Source organism: Primulina tabacum, chromosome 17 (assembly GCF_025594145.1).
Source record: "Primulina tabacum isolate GXHZ01 chromosome 17, ASM2559414v2, whole genome shotgun sequence".
Classification (NCBI taxonomy): Eukaryota; Viridiplantae; Streptophyta; class Magnoliopsida; order Lamiales; family Gesneriaceae; genus Primulina; species Primulina tabacum.
Genome location: NC_134566.1, coordinates 10,502,093 through 10,516,429, shown reverse-complemented (window position 1 = coordinate 10,516,429; position 14,337 = coordinate 10,502,093). Strand labels below are relative to the sequence as shown.

The window sequence follows — 14,337 nt, the reverse complement described above, 5'->3', positions numbered from 1 at the left end:
TTGTCCTCGAGTATAAAAGAATTCAATTCATTATCTCAACTTTTTATTCTCCTTCCACTTCCTTGACTTATCCGTAAAAATTTTAATACATAAAAAACAAGTTGAATTTTGAGCATCTCACCTACCAACATCATGAAAAATCACTTCCATAAAAATGTATAGAAATTAAAATGCATGGTGTCTAACAACTCCTCACATAATTCACTCATTACATTCATAACTGTCTAGGTATGTATCAAATAGCTCTCTTTTCAAAACACTCAAAACTTTTATCATAAGCTTGGAGATATATCACATCCTTCCACCACATGAATAGATTAAGATGCACAATCAAAATGGATGTAAATGGGTTTTAACATGGCTAGAGGTAAGGTAGGATAAAAGTAAAAACATGTTTATGGAACTGAAGAAATCATACACTTTTCACAAAAACAATTGCATACAGGTAACAACAACCTCTTCAATCTCATTATAACATCAAATAATGTAATAGTACCATTTTTTTCTTTCTTTTCTCAATATTTTTTCTTCTTTCTTTTTTTCTTTTTTTCGATGAATAAGATTTTTTTGAGACAATAACTTCGAGCTTGAATCACTCAATCTCAATAATTTTCAATTTTTTGGCTCAAAGTGATGCTAAATGTGAAAAGTTTGTATGATTCTCCAATTCAATATTCAAAGAGATGAATAACCAACAAAAGAGATTTATCATGGCTTGTAATGTGGTTATTTTCTAAGGAAAATGCTCAGGCTCAAAGTTGGCTCACTAAAGGTCTATGAATCAATGTAGGGTCAAAAGAACGCCACTGATGATGAAAAGAAAAGGGTTTGAACCTAATACCTTATCATTTTCTTTATGCACCCAATCTACCACAAAGTGTTAACAAAGACATGTATAACAATGAAAATTCTAGAAAAATCAACACTGCATTACCAACACAAAATCAAAGAAAACTGAGCATGATATAATGATTGCTCTTAGGCTTAATGTTTACCAAAGAAAAATAGTATGTGTGCTAGACCCCATACGCTTCTCATTTCAACACATTATCAAGAACAACTTCCCATAAATGCAGTAGTAAGAATGCAAAATCAGTTGCAAACAAAGAAAACATCAATTTTTTTATAGACTTGCAACAGAAGCATTCAGGATTCGAATGAGAGAGATAAAAAATAAATATTATATGTTTTGTGGATCAAACAACTTCACTCCGTCTTACTTTTTTTTTGAATAAACATGCAGAAAAATTAAAAACTAGAAATTGAAAATAGAAACAAAGATATATACCATGTCACGCCCCGGGACGGGGGTTGGTTGACACCGACGTTGCTCTCAAATTTACATTCGAAAACAACAAGCCTCAGAAGTATAAAATTCAGAAACCAGTCTTTTATTCATAATATTCATTGTCTGATACAACTCAAAGAACGAATGTTTTACAGCGGAAATGTAAAACCAAACATAACATCATTTTAATAGATACAGCGGAAACATAATTTAGAACAGTCTTCTTCACCAGCCCCAGAATTGAGTCTGCTCTTCCTCTTATAACAATTCTTCCTCGTTCTTATCTGAGATGGGTTTGGTGGGTGAGTGATATGGTTGTCACTCAGTAAGCTGGGGCGGGAATAACTCCCAGTTTTCAAAACCATTTTTAAACAGAAATAGTAATACGAATGATATACAGAAATTCTTATTTTCAGAACAGAAATCAGTATTCAGAAATCAGTAATCAGAAATTTATCAAGTAAGCACTGAGCACGTTCGTGAATTTCATGGCTAAACTGATATAAGTCCCCTATATGTTCTCTCCTCTAAGGGGTGAGGCAAGTAATCAGTAATCAGTAATGTTCAGAATATATATTCCTACCATTAGTTCACTAAGTTTCAGTGCTTCAAAAATCAGTTATCAGAAATCGAACATACAGAAACTTTGCTTTAAAACATAAATCATCAAACTGGATTCAAGATATTTATACATAAGCCCACTTACCGTAATTTTGCTAAGAGTTTCGGTTGAAGTCTGAAATTTTCCAGCACTGTTAGAACCAGTCTGCTGCATTCCAGGTCTAATGACCAGGTCTTCTGCATTCAGATCTACTGATTTCTATCTGTTGGTTCTGGTTCCAGACTATTGGTTTTGATGCTACTGTTTTTCTGTTATCTGCTGGTTCCGGTCTACTGGTTCCGGTCTACTGATTTAGGCCTACTGATTTTGGGCTAGTGAAATTTATTTATTTTTTTACTACTTATTTCAGCAGTCTATTACAGTAGCTTATTTTTAGTAGTCTATTACCGTAGTTTATTTTCAGTAGTCTATTTCATTAACTTTCAAACCTTATTTTCAGAAGTCTATCAGAACTTATTATTTCTAGTTCCTCCTCCCTGGATTATGAAACCTGGTTCGCTCTGATACCACTTCAATGTCACGCCCCGGGACGGGGGTTGGTTGACACCGGCGTTGCTCTCAAATTTACATTCGGAAACAACAAGTCTCAGAAGTACAAAATTCAGAAACCAGTCTTTTATTCATAATATTCATTGTCTGATACAACTCGAAGAACGAATATTTTACAGCGGAAATGTAAAACCAAACATAACATCATTTTAACAGATACAGCTGGAAACATAATTTAGAATAGTCTTCTTCACCAGCCCCAGAATTGAGTCTGCTTCTTCCTCTTCTAACAATCATTCCTCGTTCTTATATGAAATGGGTTTGGTGGGTGAGTGATATGGTTGTCACTCAGTAAGCGGGGGACGGGAATAACTCCCAGTTTTCAAAACCATTTTTAAACAGAAATAGTAATACGAATGATATACAGAAATTCTTATTTTCAGAACAGAAATCAGTATTCAAAAATCAGTATTCAGTAGTCAGAAATTTATCAAGTAAGCACTGAGCACGTTCGTGAATTTCATGGCTAAACTGATATCAGTCCCCTATATGTTCTCTCCTCTAAGGGGCGAGGCCAGTAATCAGTAATGTTCAGAATATATATTCCTATCATTAGTTCACTAAGTTTCAGTGCTTCAAAAATCAGTTATCAGAAATCGAACATACAGAAACTTTGCTTTAAAACATAAATCATCAAACTGGATTCAAGATATTTATACATAAGCTCACTTACTGTAATTTTGCTAGGAGTTTCGGTTGAAGTCTGAAATCTGTTGTTCTCGCTACTGGATTTTTTTGCTTGAACAAAGGTGCTCTCTTAACTCGAATTTTTAAGTGATACTCAAGATTTGTGTAACATCAATTCAGATATTTGAGGGTGTTATTTATAGGCCAAAATTCTGACTGTTAGCATCCCATTAATGGCCATAATCTGTCATTATGTGTCATTACAGTCCTTTATTCCATGATAAATGCTTCAGTTACAAGTCATAAGCAAAATCAATAGTTATCTGCTGGAATCTCGCTACTGAACTCTTCTGCTGTTGGATTCTGTCTGCTGAAAAATGCATGTCTGCTGAAAAAATATCAGCTTCTGAAGTATTAATAGCTGCTGGAATTTTGTTAGCTTCTGCTGAAATTCTTGCATTGCTGCTGAATATTGCTAGCTGCTGCAAAATGCTAACTGCTGGAATTTCGGGTTCTCACATATCATCTTTCACTTCTAAATCAAACATTGTTCTCAATGTAAAATAAAATATAATAAGAGATAAAAATTAAAAAATCAATAAAAATAAAAGAAAGAAACCAACTCTCCATGGTTGCCTCCCAAGCAACGCCTCTTTTTATTGTTATTGGTTCGACTTCATTCTTTCTTGTGATAAGTAATCAGTTATATCAAGAGTATTAATAGTATTTTCATTTTTCACCGAGAGGATATTTCATGGCTTCATAAATATTAAACTTTGCAATCTCACCATCAAATTCCTTAGTAAAAGTACAACTATTAACATTTTTGATAGATTTGAAGCTTTCAAAAATGATCTTCCCGGAAAAATATGACTATTTAAATCATTATTTTTCATGTCAAACACATCAAAGTTCGATTCACCAATCTTGTCGAAGAATTATACTTTAAACACATCCCCAACGATTGAACCTACAACATGTAACCGATATATACATCAATATATCACTTTTAAATCGACAAATACGAATTAAATCAAAACGGTTAAAATTCAAAAAATCGGTAGCTTACTACTCAAACTATAGCTTAAATTTTGGACCCGGAAATCAAGTCAAGTTAGATATTGTCGGAGCATGATTTGCCCGAGCCTCTCTTCAAGTCAAGCTCGAATATATACTATTCAAGATAGCTCAACATTTCTCATCGAGCTACTTGGTTCAAGTCTTAATAAATTAATTTTTGAAAAACAATTACATTTTTTGTTAGGTAGGTTTGTACCAAGGAAGTTATAATTTTTACAGGCACGAGTCATTGGTGATGATCAGCGGAGGAAGTGGCATTGCTCCATTCATCTCCATGATACGTGAAATCATTCACTCAACCACAACAAAATCCACCATTAGAGCTCCAAATATTCTTCTAGTCTCAGCCTTCAAGAACACAACTGATCTCACAATACTCGACCTTTTGCTCCCTTTTTCCGGCACCTCTTTGAATCTCTCCGAACTACAACTACAGATTGAAGCGTACGTCACGAGAGAAAACGAAAAACCCTTGGAAGATTCCAAGAAACAGATCCAAACTAAACTGTTCAAGCCCAATCCAATGGATGCACCTATTTCCCCAATTCTTGGCAAGAACAGCTGGCTCTGTCTAGCCACCATAATATCATCATCATTTGTCTTGTTTTTGATAACTTTAGGCCTTGTTACGCGTTACCGTATCTATCCCGTGGAACGTAGAGGGGAGAATTACCATTACAGCTTCAAGATTCTTTGGTACATGTTTCTTGTATGTGTTTGTATTTTTGTGGCCGCTAGTTTTGTTTTATTGTGGCAAAAGAGGAAGATTTCTGCTGAAGGGAAGCAGATTCAGAATTTCGAATACACGAAACCAACAATGTCGCCTGCTTCTTGGTTATGTGGTGTGGATACGGAACTCGAGAGCCTTCCTCATCAGTCTCTTGTTCAGTCTACTAAGGTGCATTTTGGTGCAAGACCTGATCTAAAAAGTAAGTGCTCTCTCGATTCTAGTTTGAAATCTTTTCCATTTCATTCCCATCAATTCATGCCCGGAATTAAACGGGAGCGTCATCTCAAAACCTAAAGAATACAACTCAAAGTTTAGCTATATATATACATTCATTTCTTCACTTGTAAGTTGATTAAAAGCATTAAGACCTTGAGAGATGTTTGATTATGGTTGATACAATGACGCAAGGCAGGAATACTTCTTGAATGCAAAGGATCTGACGTTGGGGTTTTGGTTTGCGGTCCGAAGAGCATGAGACATGAAGTTGCTAGAATATGCGCATCTGGTTCGGCCAAAAACCTGCATTTTGAGTCCATCAGTTTCAGTTGGTGATTATGCTTGAACATAAAGTTGAATATGTATATTCTTTAATTAGGGCTTGTTTATATATATATATATATATATATATATATATATATATATATATGTATGCATGCGTGATATTTGGCTTGTGAGTGAAGCACGCATATATAATTTTACAAGTGTGTAAAATAAATTTTGCTCTTGAATTGTCTCTATTGTTGTGACACAATTGAGTTCTTTGATTTGTGACGAAAAATTCTCAAAATGATAAAATAGAAGCTCAAAAACAACAAAAAAATTATTATAGCCTAAATACAAAGAACGAAAGAAATTATACTTCTGGTTCTCTGACATGACTAGCAGAAATTTGGTATTTTACTTCGATAATTTTTATTTTGCAATTTCAAATTCCCAAGTAATAGATAGTAATATTGCGAAGACCCAAAGAAATAGCTACACAATTAGCTACACAAAGCCATGAATTAAAGCACATTCAAACAATACAACATTTGGCATGGAGGTGGAAGACCTAAAGTCACCATGAATTAAAATTCATTCAAACCATTCAATCTTTGGCATTGAGGGAGAACGCCTAAATTCATATTGGTGCCTATAAATAGTGGCAAAGGAATGAATGAAAATCACACCAAAACAACATCAAAAGTTTTCTCCAAAAGTTGCAATTTTCGAGTACCAAATATTGTCCACAATTTCAGAAGGTTTTTCTCATAGTTTACACGTCCAAATTCGATCTTCACCGTTCAGAATACACCTACACGTGTTTTGAGCAACATATCCAAAATTCAGATCGATCCAACGGTTCAATTAGGCACAAACATTTTTGCAAAGTGAATGTTCGGTGTCAAACTACAACTTGTTCATTCCAAGATTTGGTACAATCTTTCAAGTAAGTGGGTTTTTGTTATACACTTACGTACACTTGCATTTCATAAATATACTATTTGATATATATATCGATATACTTGTTCTTCGTAAGTATATCCATAATTGCTAAAAAAACATTATGTATGTTTCTTGAAATTCGATTGACATAATATATTCGTTCCTATTTGTTATGAAAATCCTTGAACAATTTGTTGTTTCATATTAGTTATAATATTTGAAAGCATGTTTGAAATATTTGAAATGCACTGTCATGATTCGAATTAGAAATGGCAAGAAAATTCTGATATTTGATATGTTTTGTTTAAGGCACTGATGCGGTGGGTTATAATAACCGTTCTTTTGGCCTCGTCCCTTAGAGGAGTAACATATAGAGGACTGATCAGTAAACCGTGAAAAATGAGATGATTTTCAGTGCTATGTTTGTATCTTGTTCATGTTCGATTCAACATGCTTATGATTGAAATTATGATAACGTACTCATATAATTATAACATTGATATTTGTTATGCCCGATCGACCCCCATTTATTGAGTATTTCCCAAATACTCACCCCTTAAATTCCCACCCCAGATAAGAACGAGGAACAAATCGAAGATAAGGAACAAGAATACTTTTGGGGATGGTGATCCGATTCAAGACCAGTCTTGTTATTCTATCTTTTAGTTAGATTATCGTATTTTACGCTTCCGCATTTCGTTTTAATCGCATTGTAAAGACGATTATTGATTTATGTAATAGACTGGCTTTTGGTTATTTGATGTACTACGTGGCTTGTTGTTATACGATTTAAATCGTTAAAAAACGCCGATGACACGTCTCGGCTTTGGGGCGTGACATTTAAGTGGTATCAGAACCGCTAGGTTCATAATCCGGCTGGGAGTTTGATAGACAAAATTTGGCGAAGCCTTCGCCAAATTTTGGTAAAAGCCCAAGCCTTCCCATCCAAATCATTCTGATATATCACACTCATATTCGTTTGTTTAAATCCTCAAATTCAAGTTGTCGCCATAGTTGGATAACTTATTATTTCGCATACAATCTCGAAACTCAATTTCATCAATTGCTTTCAATCTGTGCGAAATTAACCTTTCTTTCCACTTGTGAAAATCCAACGAAAGATTTTGTTCGATCCAATTATTTTACTTGTCCGACGCGGTAATTTTGATTTTTGCCATTACTTTGATTTCTCTAAGAAATGACTGTCTCTCGCACTCGTGATCAAGCCACTCTTCGCATGCGTCAACTTACCATCGACAACCAAACTCGTGAGATTGATACTCTAAATGCTCAACTAGCTAGGGAGAAACAAGAACTCATGGAAGAAAAAAAAAACACTACTTCAAACTGATATACAGCGTTTCACCCATCACCTTGATCGAGCAGAGAGCCAGCTCGCCCTAACCCTGTGTAATCCATCTCACGTGGTACGAATAGTTTCCCCTAACCGAAATTTGATAGCAAGGATTGAAACTGAGAAGGATCTTGCTAACCGCCTTCATCATCAACATGAAGACCATGTTAGCATGCAAGAACATTATATCGCCAAGTTTCATAGCACTATGGATAGACTGCAAAAACAAAATAACCATATGCACCTTGTCGTGAAAAACATAAAAGAAGAAGAAAAAGTACCTATGGATGTAGTGGAAAAAGAGCAGTGATGATGGAGAGATGATAAGATATGCTAGACTGGTATTATGGTTATATGATACGAAAAGAAAGAAGTGTAACATTTCTTTGGGAAGGTACAAAGATAAGTTGAATTATATTGGGAATGTACCTATCAGATATAAGTTGACTCATATTTTTGGGAATACACCTATCTGATATAAGTTGACTTACATTTTTGGGAATTTACCTTTCGAAGATAAGCTTCTGACTGAAGATGAAATGTTTGACTAGGGTATAATAAATTATTTATGAAAATATGAGATAAGAATTATATAAGCTTTGATATTCAGGATGTAGAAGTTAATTTTTGTGTCAATAATTAACGGTATGTACATTAAATTTGGGATGCTAATTGCTAAATTTAAATATGTACGATTTTGTAATATCTTAAAAAGGTAAGAAATAATATCTATTAAGAAATTTTTATTATTTTTAGGACATTTCCTTATGAAAATAAAGTAAGATGTTGATGGGCGTCGAGGAAATTTAGCATGCATAATAAGTTTTGACTCTTCTTATAGTACAAAAAATGGGAGATTTGAGGCAAAGACATCCAACGAAATTTGTTTGTGTTAAAGCATGCTAGGCTCATATAGTCTTGATTAAGGAAAGATTTAGTAAAAGAAGAATTATTTGAGGAATTAGTTTTTTTCGTACAAGGCTGAAAGAAATTTTAACTAGGTTATAATTATTTGGACTTGAGTCAATAAGCTGATAAGGAGTTACGTTCTAAGATTCTATAGTAATTGTGATAAATTTAAGGTAGACTAAAATAAGTGTGGATACACATATATTCAGTGCCGATTTTATTCAGTGTAATCTGGGAATTGATTGATTGGAAAAGAATCATGCAATTGTAGATTGTTGGGGGTAAGAATGCCAAACTCCAATCCAAGATTAAATCGTATTTTATGTCAAGGATAAGGAGCAAAAATCCTTCCTTTCTGCTTCTCAGACCTAGAAAGCCATGGAGTATGGCGAAGAAGTCTAACTAGCAATGATCAGCGAGGTAAATGACGAAGTTACTCTGAAGATAGAGGATATTTCAGTTATTCAGGAATTTCCGGACGTCTTCCCTGAAGAATTGCTTGGCACGATTGCTGACCGTGAAGTGAAGTTTGAGATCAACTTGATCCCTGGGCTACACCAATATCAAAAGCACCATACAGAATGGCCTCAGCATAGTTAAAAGAACTAAAGGATCAACTCCAAGAGTTGTTGGATAAAAAGCAGATCCGACCCAGTGCATCTCCGTGGGGAGCCCCTGTACTATTTGTGAAAAAGAAAGACGAGATTATGAGATTATGTATCGACTATAGAGAGTGGAACAAGATTACAAATAAGAATAAATACTTTCTCCCGAGGACAGATGACCTTTTCGACCAATTGAAAGGAGCCAAGGTCTTTTCAAAACTCGATCTGAGGTCAGGATACCATCAACTGAAGGTCAAAACGAGTTTACGGTAATGCCGTTTGGACTGACCAATGCTCCAGCAGCATTCATGGACCTCATGAATAGAGTCTTCAAACCATAACTCGATAAGTTCATGGTCGTATTCATATACAACATCCTGGTGCACTCACCAAGTAAGGAGGATCATGATAAACATCTTCGTCTCACCTTACAAATACTCAGAGAAAAAGAAACGTATGCAAAATTTAAGAAATATGAATTTTGACTTACAAGTTTTGCCTTCTTGGGACACATAATCTCTGAAATAGGTGTCTCAGTGGACCTCAAGAAAGTAGAGGCAATTGTGGACTGGCCTCGACCAAAATCAGTAACTAAGATTCGAAGCTTTTTGGGTTTAGCTGGATATTATAGGAAATTCGTTGCAGGATTTTCTTCAATAGTCATACCCCTCACCAAACTCACACGGAAAAACTCTAGATTCATTTGGAGCGAAGAATGCGAGAAGAGTTTTCAGATTTTTAAAAGAAAACTTGCATTTACACCAGTGCTAGTACTTCCCGAAGATGGCAAGAACTTCACCATATATAGTGATGCATCAACGGGAGGATTATGGTGTGTACTTATGAAGGAATGTCAGGTAATTGCCTACGCATCAAGGAAATTAAAACCTTATGAGCAAAATTACCCAACTCATGATCTTGAGTTAGTAGCCATCGTATTTGCACTAAAAAATATGGAGACATTATCTATATGGTGTTAAATGCGAGATATTCAACGATCATCAAAGCCTCAAATACTTATTCACTCAAAAAGAATTAAACATGAGGCAGAGACGGTGGATTGAACTCTTGAAGGATTATGATCTAACAATCAACTACTATCCGGGTAAAGCCAACAAGGTAGCAGATGCCTTGAGCCGAAGAGACGTAGGAAAAGTAAATTATCGGCTCTTTCAGCTCAACCATGTCTTCAAGAAACCATCAAGTTGAAGCAAAATCACGATCCTTCCATAGCAAAAATTAAGGAGCAACTTCAAGAAAAAAAAGCTCAAGAATTCCAAACTGATGAGAAAGGTGTCCTATGGAGGAAAGGACTTTTGTGTGTACCAGATCTCGATGAGATAAGACGAGAAGTAATGTCTGAGGCACACAAGTCAAAGTTCTCATTCACCCTGGGAGCACCAAAATGTATCGAGACTTGAAACAGAATTATTGGTGGAATGGAATGAAGAAGGGCGTAGCTGACTTTATCGCTAAATGCCAAATTTGTCAACATGTCAAAGCCGAACATCAACGACCCGGAGGAATCCTACAACCGCTAGAGATCCCAACATGGAAATGGGAGCACATTTCCATGAACTTTGTGGTAGGATTACCAAAGTCAAGACAAAATCATGATGGGATCTGGGTTATCATCGACTGACTAACCAAATAGGCACACTTTTACCGGTGCGAATGAACTACAAACTCGATAAATTAGCCACCTTGTACATGGACAACATAGTAAGATTACACGGAACTCCAGCAAGTCTACTATCTGATAGGGATCCAAGGTTTGTGTCCCGATTCTGGAAAAATTTCCAAGAAGCCATGAGAACCATAGTCACCCTCAGCACGGCCTATCACCCGCAAACAAATGGCCAAACCAAAAGAACAATACAAACTCTTGAGGATATGCTGAGAACATGTGCTCTAGACATCAGTGGTAATTGGAGCGAACATCTATCCTTAATCGAGTTCGCTTACAATAATAGTTATAATAGCAGAATTGGAATGGCACCATACGAAGCTCTGTATGGACGAAAGTGTCGATCACCACTATAGTGGGATGAAGTAGGGGAAAAAGCCATGATTGGACCCGAACTGATCCAAGAAACAGTGGATAAAGTTGCTATGATCAAAGAGAGACTGAAAACTGCACAGGATCGACAGAAAAGCTGGACTGATCTGAAAAGAAGTCCCGTGGAATTTGAAGTGGGCAAAAAAGCATATGTGAAAGTGTCACCCATGAAAAGTGTAATCCGATTCAATAAGGCTGGAAAATTGAATCCCAGATATGTTGGACCTTTTGAAATTCTTAAGAAAGTGGGAAAAATTTCTTACAGATTAGCACTTCCACCTGATATGTCAAGAATCCACAATGTTTTTCATGTTTCGCAGCTAAGGAAATATATTTCCGATCCAATTCATATTCTGGAGGCTGGACCACTTCTGGTTGAGGGCAATCTAAATGAAGAACTGGTGTACGAGAAAGTTCCAATCAGAATTGTGGATAACAAAGATCACGTACTAAGACAACGAACTATTCCATACGTCAAAGTACAATGGTCCAATCACACCGAAAGAGAAGCCACTTGGGAGTTGGAAGAAAAGATACGAGAACAATATCCTTACCTCTTTGAGGATCGTGTATAGCCAAGTTTCGAGGACGAAACTCCTCATAAGGTGGAAAGGATGTGAAGAACCAAAGAAATAGCTACACAATTAGCTACACAAAGCCATGAATTAAAACACATTCAAACAATACAACCTTTGGCATGGAGGGAGAAGACCTAAAGTCCTCCATTCAAACCATGCAACCTTTGGCATGGAGGGAGAAGACCTAAATTCCCCCATTCAAACCATGCAACATTTGGCATGGAGAGGGAAGACCTAAAGTCACCATGAATTAAAACTCATTCAAACCATTCAACCTTTGGCATGGAGGGAAAAGGCCTAAAGTCATATTGGTGCCTATAAATAGTGGCAAAGGAATGAATGAAAATCACACCAAAACAACATCAAAAGTTCTCTCCAAAAGTTGCAATTTTCAAGTACCTAATATTGTCCACAACTTCAGAAGGTTTTGCTCATAGTTTACACGTCCAAATCCGATCTCCACAGTTCAGAATACACCTACACGTGTTTTGAGCAACATATCCAAAATTCAGATCGATCCAACGGTTAAATTAGGCACAAACATTTTTGCAAAGTGACTGTTCGGTGTCAAACTACAACTTGTTCATTCCAAGATTTTGGAACAATCTTTCAAGTAAGTGGGTTTTTGCTATACACTTACGTACACTTGCATTTCATAAGTATACTATTTGATATATATATCGATATACTTGTTCTTCTTAAGTATATCCATAATTGCTTAAAAATACATTATGTATGTTTCTTGAAATTCGATCGACATAATATATTCGTTCCTATTTGTTATGAAAATCCTTGAACAATTTGTTGTTTGATATTAGTTATAATATTTGAAAGCATGTTTGAAATATTTGAAATGCACTGTTCATGATTCGAATTAGAAATGGCAAGGAAATTCTGATATTTGATATGTTTTGTTTAAGGCCCTGATGCGGTGGGTTATAATAAGCGTTCTTTTGGCCTCGCCCCTTAGAGGAGTAACATATAGGAGACTGATCAGTAAACCATGAAAAATGAGATGATTTTCAGTGCTATGTTTGTATCTTGTTCGTGTTCGATTCAACATGCTTATGATTGAAATTATGATAACGTACTCGTATAATTATAACCTTGATATTTGTTATGCCCGATCGACCCCCATTTACATAGTATTTCCCAAATACTCACCCCTTACATTCCCACTCCAGATAAGAACGAAGAACAAATCGAAGATAAGGAACAAGAATACTTTTGGGGATGGTGATCCGATTCAAGACCAGTCTTGTTATTCTATCTTTTAGTTAGATTATCATATTTTACGCTTCCGCATTTTGTTTTAATCGCATTGTAAAGACGATTATTGATTTATGTAATAGACTGGCTTTTGGTTATTTGATGTACTACGTGGCTTGTTGTTATACGATTTAAATCGTTAAACAACGCCGATGACACGTCTCGGTTTCGGGACGTGACAAATAGACTTCAGAGTAGGTCTCTTGTGAGACAGTCTCACGAATCTTTATCTGTGAGACGGGTCAACCTTACCGATATTCATAATAAAAAGTAATACTTTTTCATAGATAACCCAAATAAGATATTCGACTCACGAAATTGATCCGTGATACCGTCTCACAAGAGTTTTTGTGTATACTTCGTTTGCAGAACTGACGAGATAATAGACTTGTTTAAACTTCGCATGCAAAAATACGTGTTTCACTTTAAATGTTAAGTGGTATTTTACTTCGTCATTTGAAATTTGGGGAAGTAATAAGTTATAATATTTTTTAAAAATCTCATAGTGCTAAAAAACATGTACAAGTTTGTTTAAAAAACATCGTCGCTAATGCAGACATAATATGTCGCTAATTTTATAAATAAAAAAAATTAAATTTTATAATTTAATAAATCTAACAAAAAAAACTTACTATCTTTCTAAGCTAATAAAATTAATAATCTTAACTAACACTTAGAAATTTACCAAGAATTGAAGAGAAAAAATTTACCCTAAATCGTATAAGAGAGGAAAATTTATTGTAGATGTGGAAGGTATTGAGGAAAATGGACCGAAAATACGAGTATTTATAGAATATTTGCGACGGTTTTTGGTAAAATCGTCGCTACTAGCAACGGTTGTTTATTAAACTGTCGTTATTACCAACGGTCATGAAAAGACTGTCACTATTGGCGACGACCGACCATCGCAAATTTTAAAATAGCGACGGTTTAATAAAATCGTCGCAATTTTAAATTAGCGACAGTTTTTGTTTAAACCGTCACTACAAGAAGTACACATTCAACAAAACATCAAAGACATACCGTTGTGTTTTTTACTTTTAACAACGGTTTCAACAAAAACCGTTGTCGTAGCCTAAAAAAATCCGCTCATAGACAACAGTCTCTTTAAAACCATTGTCTTTGATATATCTACGACAACGGTTTTTAAAAACCGTTGTCTGTGTGCGGTCTTTTTTTGGCTACGACAACGGTTTAAACCGTTGTCTATATGTGTTTTGTAAAGGGTCAAAGACAACGGTT

The 14,337-nt window shown here is 35.4% G+C and overlaps 1 long non-coding RNA gene across 1 annotated transcript; it reads left to right on the top strand.

The window, feature by feature from the left end:
- Nucleotides 1-4,196: 4,196 nt before the first annotated feature.
- Nucleotides 4,197-5,629, top strand: LOC142531302 (uncharacterized). The gene is made up of 2 exons (XR_012816252.1): nt 4,197-5,095; nt 5,309-5,629. It is a non-coding gene; the product is annotated as an uncharacterized LOC142531302 (long non-coding RNA).
- Nucleotides 5,630-14,337: the final 8,708 nt, after the last annotated feature.